Source organism: Apostichopus japonicus, chromosome 8 (genome assembly GCF_037975245.1).
Source record: "Apostichopus japonicus isolate 1M-3 chromosome 8, ASM3797524v1, whole genome shotgun sequence".
In the NCBI taxonomy this organism is placed as follows: Eukaryota; Metazoa; Echinodermata; class Holothuroidea; order Aspidochirotida; family Stichopodidae; genus Apostichopus; species Apostichopus japonicus.
The window spans coordinates 1,736,618-1,751,031 of NC_092568.1; the positions used below are offsets into that span (position 1 = coordinate 1,736,618).

General features: G+C 36.1%; 1 protein-coding gene across 6 annotated transcripts in view; it reads left to right on the forward strand.

Annotated features, from left to right (window-relative positions):
- Window positions 1-14,414, forward strand: part of LOC139971205 (uncharacterized) — a 122,449-nt gene that overhangs the window by 60,738 nt on the left and 47,297 nt on the right. The window contains exon 1 of one of the 6 annotated variants that reach the window (XM_071977479.1): window positions 3,578-3,740. The exons of 4 other annotated variants lie outside the window; for them this stretch is intronic. The gene's annotated coding sequence lies outside the window, so the exon portion shown is untranslated. Of the gene's footprint in view, window positions 1-3,577; window positions 3,741-6,978; window positions 7,420-14,414 lie in introns of those variants that run through there. One more of the 6 variants, XM_071977478.1, reaches the window with a different exon arrangement.

Below are 14,414 nucleotides of genomic sequence, written 5' to 3' on the forward strand. Positions count from 1 at the left end.
ATCTGTATTTTTTAAGCTAGATTAAAAATGCTCAGGGTCATATGGTAGAGTAGAAAGGTTGCAATTTTTTGTTTAATCCTAAAGCAAGTTTTTACAATTATGTCAGTTCATGTAGATGTGAAGTTGTCGTAGTCAAACTGTTTCTCTGAAAATAATATTCTTAATGATTGAGAGGACTAGCTTTTTGTTTGAAACTTTCAAAAGATTAATTATTATCTAGGTAAGTCATTGTAGTATTGTTATGAAGTCATTTGCGAAAAAAGGTAAACTTTGGTACCTAAATGTATCTATTTTCTTTGATAGTTAAGCATTATAAAGAACATTATTTACATATACGTTGATGTGGTCTTGGTATTGTGTGTGTACATCACACACCATTGTAAAGTCACAACTATAATTCTATATCTGATGTAAAGTTTGATTCAATCAGTATTAAATTAACATAATATAAAATCATCTGCATTTCTTTAGCTAGTGTAAAGGCCAAGTGCGGATAGAAAGATTGCGTTTTTCCATCCATACGGCACTGAAAATATGTAGTAATGTGGTATTCACTGTGCTGTTTTCTGAAAATGTTTGGAAGGGTGGAGGTGGGGGGGGGGGGATGTCACAAATAAATAGTATCTTCAAAACTGCAGTTTGTGTCATGTGGCAACTTTCAATGGTTCTTGCATTGTAACATGTATTTGTGCCAACTAATTGTTTTAGCATGTTACAATTACTTTAGAAGAATAAAAGAGAGACAATGCTGTTCACAAACTACCTATCTACTGTAGACAGCCAGTGTAGGTAAGTATATATCTAAAGTTAGAGGGCCTGACATTGTAATCCCTAGCACTACTGGGATCAAATATAGAGGCTGTTAACTGTATATACTGTATACACTGTTATATATATATACTGTATATATACTGTATACACTGTTAACTGTATAACTGAACAAATATAGAGGCCTCTAACCATTTTAGCAACAAATTCACGTCGGTTTATCCGTTTTTATAAGCTTTGAGCATCAGTAAACATTGTGTCAAAGTCTCCAAGATGTACTGGGCTCTTACCTGTGATTCCTAGTGGATTATTAGTTGTACTCTATATTGTTCGTATTTATTGAAGATGAGATCTTTTGAAACACAGTTTCACAACTAGCAAATAGATTTGAGATCATGTAAACCATAGAGATCACGCGTACATTAGGACCAATATAACAGCGCCCTCTGTGGAAACAGTACAGATCCCCGGTGGTGTGATCAGTTACACGGTAAAATAATAATAAAACATCTCATTCAAACCTGTTCTACTTCTATCACTTGTTAGAGAAGTTAGAGAACATGTCAATATTACGGCCGTCAGTGTCACCTAGCCTTCTCTCTTAGGCATCCTCCTACGTCGTCTTTACCTAGTCTTCTTCCTCACCCTCATCTTCGATCCCACCCACCCCCTCCTCTTATCGCAACCATCCCATCCTCCAGATTGTCTTTGCCACCAAAGGTTCCAAAAGCACCATCCCCCCCCCCTCCTACACACACACACATACACCCCCGTAATCCAACAAGTGAAACGAAACAGAATAATAAATAATGTCCGTTGGTAAGCAGAAGAAAGAAAAAAACACTGCAAGCACCTGGAGAACTGTAATAATATTTTGGTTAAATGTGATGCATTTTCTTGTGCATAATAAGTAGCAGAGTAGCAGCTATTGTGAGCGAGGAAATGAGCTTTCTCTGTTACAGATTGCAGTTAGATTACATTCGCTCTCTCATTTCCCAGCTGAGATCTTCTGGCCAATCAGCAATTCGAGTGCTGATATCAGAGTAAAATACGTATGCACTCTCTACAGACATGACTACCTTAAAGAAATGGGTTGAACAGTGACCCCCAGAGTCTGGCGACCTACTTAATGTAGACACAGCATATCAAGATAAATGGTGTTTCCATCATCACAAGCTGATCAATGAGTCCGATCTTAGATGTCGGTCTATTGGTTGAACCACTGCTCAAGTTCAACTAGATTTTGGTTGGGGGGGGGGGAGGGGTAGTGCCAAAATTGTAATTTACATCACTCCTATCTTACCTGTCTCTTTAAGCATATGCACACTCTGATCTACCTTAGTCTAAGAATGCTTTCTCAACTACGCCCCAAATAACCCTCTGTCCTCCTTGCGAATTGACCATTCAGAAGCATACAATTGTTGAGAGGTTTGGCGGGGGGGGGGGAGGGGGGCAGGGAGGGGTAAGTAGTGGGAGGGATAAGGATTGGAGACCATCTGCCCTTAGATGGCAAACATCATTGATACTGAAAATATTGGAAAATATGACCATAGTGAAGGTATAGTATAGTTCATGTGGTAGTTATGATTTCCACAAGTCAAAAACAAACTTGATCATTTGTTTTCAGTAAGAGGTTCATTTTGTAGATAGCTGCTTATGCAAAGGAAGAGAAGGATATGATTTGTGAGGATGCTAGAGATTTCCCAAACGCAATAACGTGATAATTTACATTGTTTGTCATTCACCTGTCTCTTCATAACTATAGCACTCTCATTTTACCGTCTGTAGAAGTACAGCAGTAATGTTTCTAGTATTCAGATCTAGCGCCCTCCTCCTTCATGAATGAATCTTCTGGCTCTGATCTTGGGGTATATCTGCATAGATCTGTACTATGCTAGGTAATGCTCTTTTAATCTTCGGTACTCTCACTTTTAGAGGACATTGGTATATCTTTTCTTCATGGAAACTTCATTTATATTTGGTTCAGCACAATCCTGTGCCCCCCCTTTCCCCTCCCTCCCCATCCCCTTTTCCCATTATTTCTTAAGGTAGGTTGAAGTCTCCTAGGTACACCAGTACAATTCTATCCCCATCTTATCATGGATACATACAACTCAAGGTTATAATATTCAAGTACTAAATCCACCCACCTCCCTCTCAGCCCCTCTCATCCCCTCTCACCCCCGTCTCACCCCCTCTACCCCCGTCTCACCCTCTCTCACCCCCTCTCACCCCTTCTCACCCCCTCTCACCCCCTCTCACCCCCTCCCTTGCAATCTCATCGCACCCCCTCCCTTGCAATCTCATCGCACCCCCTCCCTTGCAATCTCATCGGTAATTTCTCTTGGTTAGCACATCAATACATTTCCACACCCTTACCAAATCTCCTTTGTTAGAGGATGAGTGCAAACCCTACCTACAACCTTCCATATTTAGCATGCAAAGCACTGTACTTTCAACATATTGAGATATCAGCTTTAGGACAAGCCCTACATGCCAGTCAGACAGAAGTCCAATCAATAGAATGCGTTAAATATCAATTGTAGCCAGGTGTTCCAGTGCTATTAGAGTCAATGGATTCTTTGCACTCATTGATCCATAACGAAAAAAGAAAAAAAAATATTAGAAACAAGAGCAGAGCCAAAGGAATCAAATGCATTATGAAGTTTCCCAAAGTCTGCAATAATATGTCACGGACACAAAACAGTTGTTGTTGTTGTCGTCATCGGTAGCAGTTCACGCTGTAAGCAACGAGCTAGCTAAGTGAGGTATGATTTGTAGCCATGTAATAATAATCATATTCAGTACATCTATGTTTAAAGTATGCTGGTTAAATATGCCATTTATGGATCATTTTCAAAGCAATGTGTTGACCTTAACTTGCCAGCAAATTAAGAGAAATTGTGTTTTCTCATTTACGGAATAGATGACCTCACTTGGATTACACCGGTTACGTGTTTCATATCGTTAAGGTTAGTTTTAATGTGTGTCTTTTGTTTTTACAGAATATATATGTAGGCATATTATAGTTGCTTGGAAAGCTAAACAGCACTGGCCTGTATATACAGTAGGGACCAGAATTTGAGATGGGTTATTTTATTATTAACCAGAATAATGGTCAATACATTTTTATAAGCTGTAACTTATGTGAGTTTTTGTTTAAGCCAGCTCTTACAGTGAATGATATCTACAATTTATACTGTAAATAAGTAGAAAAATGAAAGCAACCATAAATCTTGGAACAATTTTTCAAAATAGCCATTTAATGTTCAGTTTGCAAAATTATTGCTCTCCGTTAATCAGATTAAGATATGGAGTTTAAGATTAGCTTAGATGTTGAACGTCAATTTCAGATCATTAAAAACCAAGGGAGAAGAGAGTATTGTAAAAATGAATATGGGCATATTAAAGTTCATGATAAGTGAAATCTATACGTATTGAAAGAATACACAACATTTATATTTAATACAATAAATAAATAAAAAACCGAGGAAGCAAAAAACCACTACAACCATTGAAGATGATCCCTGTAGAGTTCAGTGAAAGAATTACGTCGGCCCCATCACAGTGAAAGAATTACGTCTGCCGCATCACAGTGAGAGAATTACGTCTGCTGCATCAAATAAAAAGCAACAAGAGGTGTTTCTGTGCTGTGTGATATTGGCCTTCATCCTACAGAGCATCTAAAAACCGATGTAAAGGAATTACAAATGTTGTGCGTTGCGTGAGGCTAATGTAATAAATCTCTGTGGAATTGAGGTCTGTTTTGCGGATGCAAAGATTAAAAAAAAAATCCATAGTCCTATGATGGCTGCCGTTATCGATCTAGCTTCGTTTCGAAACTTTTTGAGCAGCTGAGACTAGCGTTGGAGTTCTTGCAATTTATATTCGAGTTGGAATATATTACGCTATGTGGAGATGAGTCACATCAAGAAAGCGATGATGATATATGCAACAGTTTGCTGTGAGCAATATTCATAATCATACATTAGCATCAAACAAATAAATATCAGGCTTATAATCCATGGCCGATGACTAACATGGCAAGTTAATCGCCGCTATATGAAAGGAAACTTTAGAAATGCGATTGGAGGCTCATTTACTTCATTTCCATGTCATTTAAGCAAAGAAAGGTAAAAATATTAAACATGAAAAGAAGTTGGAAAATTCCCAGAAATAATCGGTAAAGAAAGGAAGAATGAGCATAAAATATGTCAATTTCCAAGGTTATTATTTTTGTAGGAAGGCATATGAAATGGAAAGCAATTAAGGTGACAAACACACACACACAGTACACACACACTCACAAAGGAATTTTTAAATTTTTTGTTGCTTTTAAGAAATTTCACAGAAAGGACAAGTGCTTTTATGTGAGTCATACTCAGCCACTAATTCCTCTCAATATATCATTTAAAGTAGCTTTTGAGTTGATCTTCTTAATTTCTTTTCGTTTCTTGGTGAGCATATTCCCCTGACAGACAATCAATGTAAGGCTTATATTGACGAGAAAAATATTCCAGACTGTTATTTGAAAACACCATTTAATTAATTCCTGTCTTACCTATCTTCTGTACATACACAACTCCAATCTGCATAGCCTACAAACTGTTACCTCTCTTGGGATGAGCCTCCCCCCCCCCCGCCAGCCCCCTTGGCCAATGACCCTCTATCAGGTCAATACCTTCTTCCTTTGGAATCTACCATTCTGAAGTCCTACAGCCCATTTTTGACAGGTCTAGAATTTTCATCCATCTCAATATCTTGTCCCCAACCATAGATATGGTTGATTAAATGTAACATATATTGAGCAGCTAGTAAACCCTGGAACTATCCAGGGAGTTGATCCCAGTTGTTGTTCTATGAAATGTTCTTCAAAAGACTTTGGTTAGGCTATTATAATCTTCTTGTTGCTTTATCATTGAAACCTGATGCCTTTGGAATATTCTTAGTAGAACCATTGTTTGGTTTTGTCTCTGGATAAATGATTGATGTAGTATTATAGAGAAAAATGAAGATAGATTTAAATGAATGGCCATCATGAATTGTCATTCTACTGTTGCCAGATGCAATATATATAATGATAGCAAATGCTAGGAGGATGTGGTTTTGACATAATTATGCAATGTTTAGTAGACGGGTAAATGACATCATTTGTAAATACCCAAACCAGTAAATTTTAATATCATAATCACAAAGATAACATCCTCTTGGTATCTGCAACTACCACTAAACCCTCCCCTACTAGTGCCAACATTGCCCTTATGTACTCACATGGGCTCGGTTGTACACGACAATTGTCTTCACAGCTCTCTGAGTATTCACCAAATTCCTTGCCTAAACCTGCAAGCTATAACTTGCCAACATGAAGGCAGTTCAATTCCTATTTGAGTATTTGCTTGCATTTATAACAAATTTGCATACATGTGACCCATATCAATGCATTTATAAATTGATAATTATCCATGAGGTATGTGCTTGACATCATAATATTAGGAGAGTTTAAATAAAACTATTCAGTTCATATTTGAAACGTGTAAAACAGTTCTCTTTTGTGTTCGCCCTGCTCATTAACTTGTCTGTATTCTGTGTGTGTATTTGTCCCTCTGTTACTGTAACTTGCCATTCAACCCGCTGATGAAGATCCTGCTAGGATCGAAACGTCACGCCATCTTTTACGTTTTCCACAAATTTAAAACAGAGTAATAAATGCATCACAACTTTAATAATACCATCACAAGGATCATAAAATCTCAGCTCATGATTTCAGACGTGATTTTGTTCCGTTTATTACGTTGAAGGTGATCAAAGCTCTCGGTTAGCAGGCCAGGAGCTGCTGCTAGCAAGGCTTAGGTAGCACCTGTAGCAGCTATATCGTTTTTGTTATTAACCGCCAGATTCACCTCAAAACCTCTAAACAGTCTCAGAGCTTCCTCGTACACCGCAAACTGTCAAGATTCTGCGGTATAAAATCTGCCTTTCAGCCTTAGCCAGTTTGATGAAATTTTACAACAAATCAATACACCTGTATTGTATGTCAGTATACTCATGCCGAGATCAAGGGAATGCTAATTTTAAGGCTGCCTCCTCTTCCTACAGAATTTGGTGGTTTTTCGTCATCGTAAATGAAAGAACACAGTGCTGCAATTTAAAGTTGATTAACTTTATTTTCATGCATTTTGTCATTCTCATCCTCTGTGCAGCCTAAGGGGTATTGATTCAGCCACTGACTAAAAAACTCCAGTATACACGGGAAGTCGTTAGCAACTAATGATTTCTAGCTCCGTGTTGACGCATTCTTGGTGCTTATGTGTCATACTGCTGAGTGCCTTGCACGTTAAGAGTCAGACGCTTTTATCGCATTCGAGGCTGAAATTCCTACTGAATCGACCTCCCTTAATGGTTCCTCGGCTGTTTTTACGATTATTGGTCTGTTTGGACAGAATGCGGCATTGCATAGAGCTTTGATTGCACTGTTTTTGTTACTAAAAACTGGAAGCGTCTCTTCGACTGTAATGTGGCCATAACGGGGAAAAAAATATTTGGCTATCTTGGGCAGATAAATGCTATCTCTGTACACACTGTGAGGACATTGATTGTTTGTGTTCTGAAAGGGAAAAGTTAATTCACCTGTGAAGACAAGTTGTTGCACAGGTAAGTACATAAAACGTAATTTCAAGCTTGCTTCATATAGAGTGAACTGAAAATTGCAACAACCTGTTTAAGTTGTGGAATGGTGATAGACTTGTATGGTTTGGTAATGTACAACATGAATAATACAATGTGTGTACAGTACTCTTCAGCATTAGAAGGAGGTCTTAATTATAGGTCTACAAAGTTGATGATAATGGTGTGTGTTTAAACTCACAGTGACTTGTAATTGACAATTAAGACAGTCAGTTTAATGGAAATTAAGAATTCAGAAATAATAAATAGAAGATGTTGTAATTCATCAGAAGATAAAGAGTAGGGTTTGGTGAATGATGTCTTTGTAATTGCTAGGCTATACTTATTGTAGTAGTTCTAAGGCTTAGATATGTAGAAAAGAAAATTTAAGGAAAAGATGGGGCAATTAATACAGTATGATAATGATTACATACAGTAAGTCGAAAGGACTCCTTATGCTTTGTTCATGATTGGGAAGTGATCTTGAGTGATACAAAGAGGTGTTAATTTAAATGGATAAATCAAGAAATAAGCTTGAAATCTCTTCTTCTGTGGTACAACACATTGTAGTTCAAGCATCATTCTGATTGTGTGAGTGTGGTCATCTTCAGTAGATAAGCTAATGTCTATTATTGTAGTGCATGGAGTGAGCCATATATGTTAAAGGCTAAATAGTCAAATTTGTATTTTAGCGTCGAGTTCTCACATTGTTTCGCACTGGATCAACCATGTTATTGTCACTCGTGATTGGTTACAATGGGATCTCTTCAGCCACGCCCAAAATCTACAGAGGGCGCTTTAGTATCGGTCCAGTCTAATTCAATGAAACTTGACAAGTTGCACTCTTTGACCGCAGATCATAACAGTACCACGAGTTGTTCACTTGTTGTATTTATATACGATTCCATAGGTATTGAAGAAGAGATCTTTTGAAACATATTTTAGAAGTTCCAAGGCAAGCAAACTGTTTTTAAGCGCCCTAAAACTTGTGATTTCTAAAGCATGTTACAAAAGTGGAAGCCTGAAGTAGGCAATCAGCCAGCTTATCTGTCTGCTGGTTCACAACGTATTCAGTGTTCACAGCTCGTGATTGCTTCCACAGGATCATGTTACTTCAGAGATCATTAAACAGTACAGATAATGCACATTAAGACAATTATGAGAGCGCCCTCTGTCAAAAACCAATCGGCCCCACCTAAATTGAAAGAAACAGGCTCAAGCCAATTAGCTAGATAAAGATTTTACGTCCCACAAATTAAATGTAATATTCATTAAATTTAATTGACAACATTTTGAGTCCAATGTATTCCTAGTTTCATATGATCCTTGGGTCGGTTTGGACTTTTTGCTTTACTGCTAGTACTGTAAGTTGCAGACCACCTGTTTTTAGATACCTCATCTTTGACTCTAAATTTGCTTTTATATTGGGTACAGCATGTACAATGTAATGTTATTGCAGCACATGAAACACAAAATGACACTAAGCTATACTGCATAGGTTCCTAATGAAACCAGATTATACTTTCAGAACATCAAGTACATGTATATAGTTAGCTCTTTCCACATTCATAATTAAATTTAAAGTTTGAACAACAACACCAGACAACTATAAACACCAGATGCTAAACCAGGCAATGTTAATTTTATGATGACATTTTCTGCGACGGTTATGAGACTAATTAGCATCATAAAAATAATAAACAAGATATCAATGATCAGATAAATCACACCCATACTTGAATGAAGCATAATATAAACCTGTACCTTGTTAGTATATCATTTTTTGTCACCATTTTCACATGACATTGTTTATAAATCATTCTGCATAAAGGCAGGTTATAGTTCAGTCATTACTAAATATTTATATGATAATTATGCATGTTAGGCATCACTATTTAATGCTTACAATTTCACAAACTAAGTGCTGGCAATCAGAGATGTATATAATGACAACTATTAAAATGATTTCCTCAGTGACTGAAGTCGATATTACTTTAAAAGAGAATCCTAAAAATTTTCTGCATCTATATAGGTCAAAACTACACTCCCATGAAGCATTTTGTATAGCAAGACATGAATTTATCAAAGTTGGTGGTATTTTGAGAATGCATCTGGCAACAGTGCTCAGAGTGAATGATGTCATTGCAGCAGTTCAGCTAAATTTGCTCTTGTTTTAGCTTTGTATTCTTTAACCCACTCTATATTCACAGAGGAAATTAAAATTTGTACAAAAAATTTGCATTTTGATGAAATTCTAATTACAGAGAACTAGTGGACAAACATTCCAAAATGTGTCAGTTTGCAAGGATAATTCAGTGTAAAGGTTATAATATTAGGAAAGTAAAGCCTTTGGAAGAATATATTGTCTTTATGACAGACCACCTACGGTGATCGATTGCATCACAGGGAAGAATCGGAGGCTTTAGCCATGCAACCGTAATAGCTTCCATTCAATCAACCATAGCTTGAGTTACGGACAAGTTATCGAGATGGTGTTTGCAACCAGTTAACAGTGTGGAATATTTTACTATTTCCACCGTACGAGTCACATTGCCTGCCACTGGAATAACACCTTTACCTTAGGATTTCTTTCATCAGTTCGACAGTTTTAATCATGTCCTCTTTGTACTCTCGATGTGTTGCTTGATAAACAACTATGATATTAACTGTCATACATGTATGTATGGGGTACATCTGTTCCTTTCGTTTCTCTCAAGTGGAAACCTGTTAACCCAAGAGGGCTGCATGAATAATTCTGCCCAGCCTACAATACGTCTCATTAAGTCAATCAGTGTGTAACGTATTGTACTCATGTGTAAGCAACATGACAGATTCAAGAAAATTGCAAATTGGCATTTGAATTTTTTGTGAATTCTTTCCAACCATTCCATGAGTTTCCAAAGATTTTGAGAAATGACGTACAGAAGTTTATCTCAGCTCTACTGCATTTATACACTTAAGCAGACTATACAGATGTATGATAATAAATCTCCAGAAACCTTCATTCCTTTCAGATATCACATACTTTTAGTTGAATTGGGTATGAGTTGCTACAGTAATTGGCTTTTGTGGTTTAAGAATGATGATTGGCTTTCAAAGTACCTGTTTACAATATATGCAAATAATTATGAAAACCAGTCATTATGGTTCTATACCACTTTCAGTTTTTGGACAAAGTACCAATTTATACATCTTAAGCTAATCAGTCAAAGTAGCTAGATTATCTTATATGTCAACACAAATATCAATAGGTCAGCTTCAGAAAGCAATACAAAACATTACCTACTCTCCTTGTTTTTATTTTTATATTTTTTTGACATTCACTAAATTTCTGCTAAAATCCAATCCTGAAAAGGTTAAAGGTCAACTGAACACCTTTGGAAGGGATACTACAAAGTATTATTTTACCACATTGCTGTTTTGTTACTGGAATGTTTCTCTCTCGTGGCTATTGTTAAGTGACTGTGTAAAACCAACAGCTTTGCCGTAGCTTACCTGTATGTAAATATTTATATTAATATAAATAAGTATTACCAAGCCCTTAAATGTTGCAAACTGATAATTCTAACTTATCCAAATAAACTATAACTCCATTCTGTTGCTTCATGGTTTCACTTATCTCGTATAAATCAGTGTAAATTTGAGCTTTTAAGCAGCTGGTCACATCAGCAACCGTGAATGATCTCGCCGACAACTATGCGTGAGCGCATACTATACTAGGGTCGCTTAAGCGACGTAAAAATAACTGCTGATTATTATTATTATCATCATGCTATATTGTGATTTCTTCTCTGCATCATTAGATTAAGAAAATGCTTCTTTTTTTCAAACCTACCACACTTTTATAGCGAACACATCGGAAGGCTAACCCGTAATTTCCTGTACACTTGTGTGTGTTAACTATTAATATGCATGCGGGAAGAATTATTTGATACACTATCCCAATATGCCATACTTGCTATATATACAACTGCAAAATAGCAGCTTTGTAAAAACAGAAATCATAGTATTTATTTTATGAGACGAAACTCAGAGCCGTCAAAACAGCATATGCAAAATTTAAACCACTAAATTATGCCCTAGGATTTACTGCATTGCATTAACATCCAGACAGATGGATTGCAGATCATTGGGGCGCAACCCAAAGTGGGTCGCTAAATTTCCCTGTGGGTTGGAAGATTTTTACAGACATTGATATGATAACTCATCTTCAGTTTTGGGAGGTTGCCGATGGAGATCAATTCATTTATTCAGTTTCTAACATCAAGTCCACAGTCCAAGCTACAAGTAGCTTTCATACATTCATATCATCGATTCTGAGGGGTGGGGGGGGTGGGGGTCTGGCGGGTCGTGGCCCAGTCCTCTGGGAAGATTCTGGGTTGTGGACCTAAAAGATCAAGACCAGTAATGATTTCTGCTGCAGCATGTCGTAGATAATTCAAAGTTTCGTAACCTTTATCTTTTACCTATTCAGGTTACTCAACAGGGCAGCTCTGTTTACTTTTAATATGAAGTATCATAGTAATGTTTCTGAGACATATTAAATTCATAATTACACAATATGTAAATTGAATCTTGTTTTAGTTGGTACAACATTAAACATTTCAAATTCATTTCCTTTTCGTCTATATTGCTACCCAACAATTGCGAGTGTGCAATTCCAGCCTTGCGATTATTGAGAGTGTATTGTTTACACCTGTCAATTTTTTATCATTGCATATTGAAATGGATAGAACTTATCACTACTGTACTGTATGTTGATAAATAAAAGGGTATTCTTTGAATTTCCAGTGATCAATAATGAAGCTTATATCAAATTTAATTAAAGTGGTGATTTTTTTACTGTCTCACCCGATTATTCCCTCACTCACAGTGGATATGTAACATAATCTCTCTGTTTGCTGTATACATAAAGAGAATGGAGTCACTTTTCTTCTAATATCCATTATTTTCCTAAAATGTCATCACAGACTGTTTAGATTAAACTACATTAAGAAATTCAGCCTTTAATACTAAATGATATTATTTTAGGCTTGTCATGCATCAGTAGTTTTATACTGTTTGAGCTTATTATTAGCACAGTCTATAATCTAAACTAACTAGTATTGAAAACCATATATATATATATTTTTAATAAGTGGTTTAGATGTCAGTGGGTCTAAGTTTATTATGATTATTTTCACAAATCCCCACGAGACTTGCAAACGGTAGGCTAAATTAGGCAGTGATTGAAGGATGCACTTATAGGCTTTACCTTGGAAGTCAAGTGATGCAAATGGAATTCTGATCGTCTTTCGTCCACTACCCTTTGCGCTTAATTGAAGCTTTGTTTTTTCCATTAAATATTGCCACAGTTAATCTGGGGGGGGGGGGCGGGGGTAGCAGACCGTATAATCATCTATGAAAGAGAAATTAAGGTATCTTCAGGAGAAACGATCTGTTACTTATTTTAGTCGATCAATATTGCAACAGGATTGATCAAGTTTGAAATAACTTCACTGGTAATAGCACGCAATGGACATCACACCTTAATTTGTGGGACACACAATTTTTTCTACATTGGATGAAACAGTATAATAACTGAAATTATATAAGTATCTAGATAAATGAATTGGCTGCATGCATAAACTGGATCTCTTCTGATAAATGGAGAGATGCTCAGTATATTAGAATCCCTGTTTACATTACATAATTCCTGTTTACATTACATATTTCCTGTTTGCATTACATAATTCCTGTTAATATTATATAATTCCTGTCAATATTATATAATTCCTGTTAATATCACATGACTTTGATCAAAATGATGAAAATTGTTCAACTGAATGCAAAAGTACAGCTGTATTATCTGACTGACTGGGTAGGAAAGTTTCTTAGTGGGCATAAATATTTGCCTTTGATGGCAACTCTTCACATAATTAGTTTTAATGTTTAGTGTTATAATGAAAAACGGTCACAGTTCTACCACTCTTACCTGAAAATTTAACAAACTGAAGGATATTATGAAGGAAATAAGCATATGTGCCACTTACTGTACTGGTTTTATGACTGCATTCTCACATGTATTTACTAATTATTCTTCTGTCCTCTAAATTTAAAATTGAAGCAAATGGAGAAGACATTTTCAAACGACAAAGAAAGAAAGAAACAAATAAGCAGCAATAAATGTTTGTTTCGGTAGGATAAAGATGTTACTTACTTATATAGCTTAATACTGAGGTTCTTCTTTCTCATAAAGGTTACCGCATCGTGAATCAGAGATTGAGTAAGAGATATTCCTGATAAGATGAATGGAATTGACTATTCCATCAATTTTGAGCTCTGCGGAGAGCGAAAAGCCTTTATTGGATATGAATCATTCATACACGATCAAATAGATAAAACATAACAAGATTTTCCCTTATATTTTATAGTGATTGCTTGTTTCATAGTTCACCCACGTAAATGTGAATCTACTGTTTTTGACAATTATCCATCGTTGGGATCATTGTTTTTATTTAACTCATTATAAAAACACAAATGTCCGGACTTTTTGTGCAAAGAATATGCATAAAAATGATTTCAATTCTATCTATATCTGGATAAGTAACAGGCTGTTTGTTCATGAATAATAAATTCATGTATCCAGAGCTGCAACATTACTATATAAATATTCTTTCTTCTTACAGGTAGCAAATATCTGTAATATTGTAGATATTACTGTGTTAGCTTTGTCAGGACTACACAGTGGACTATAATCCCATAACAGTGCAGTTCACTAATGTCTTGAATAAACAGTACAGTAATCAGCTGATATTTCAAAGAACATTTTTTTGCTTTGTAAAAAATGTCAAAATTTCACATCTTGTCAAATATTGTATGTGTTATCATGAATTTTTAACAAATGAAATTTTCACGACTTGACAGTCAGTGTTCATTAATGGTTACAAACATTGAGAAATGGGTCCAATGGGCTAAATGGGAAATGGGCTACGGGATTGCTG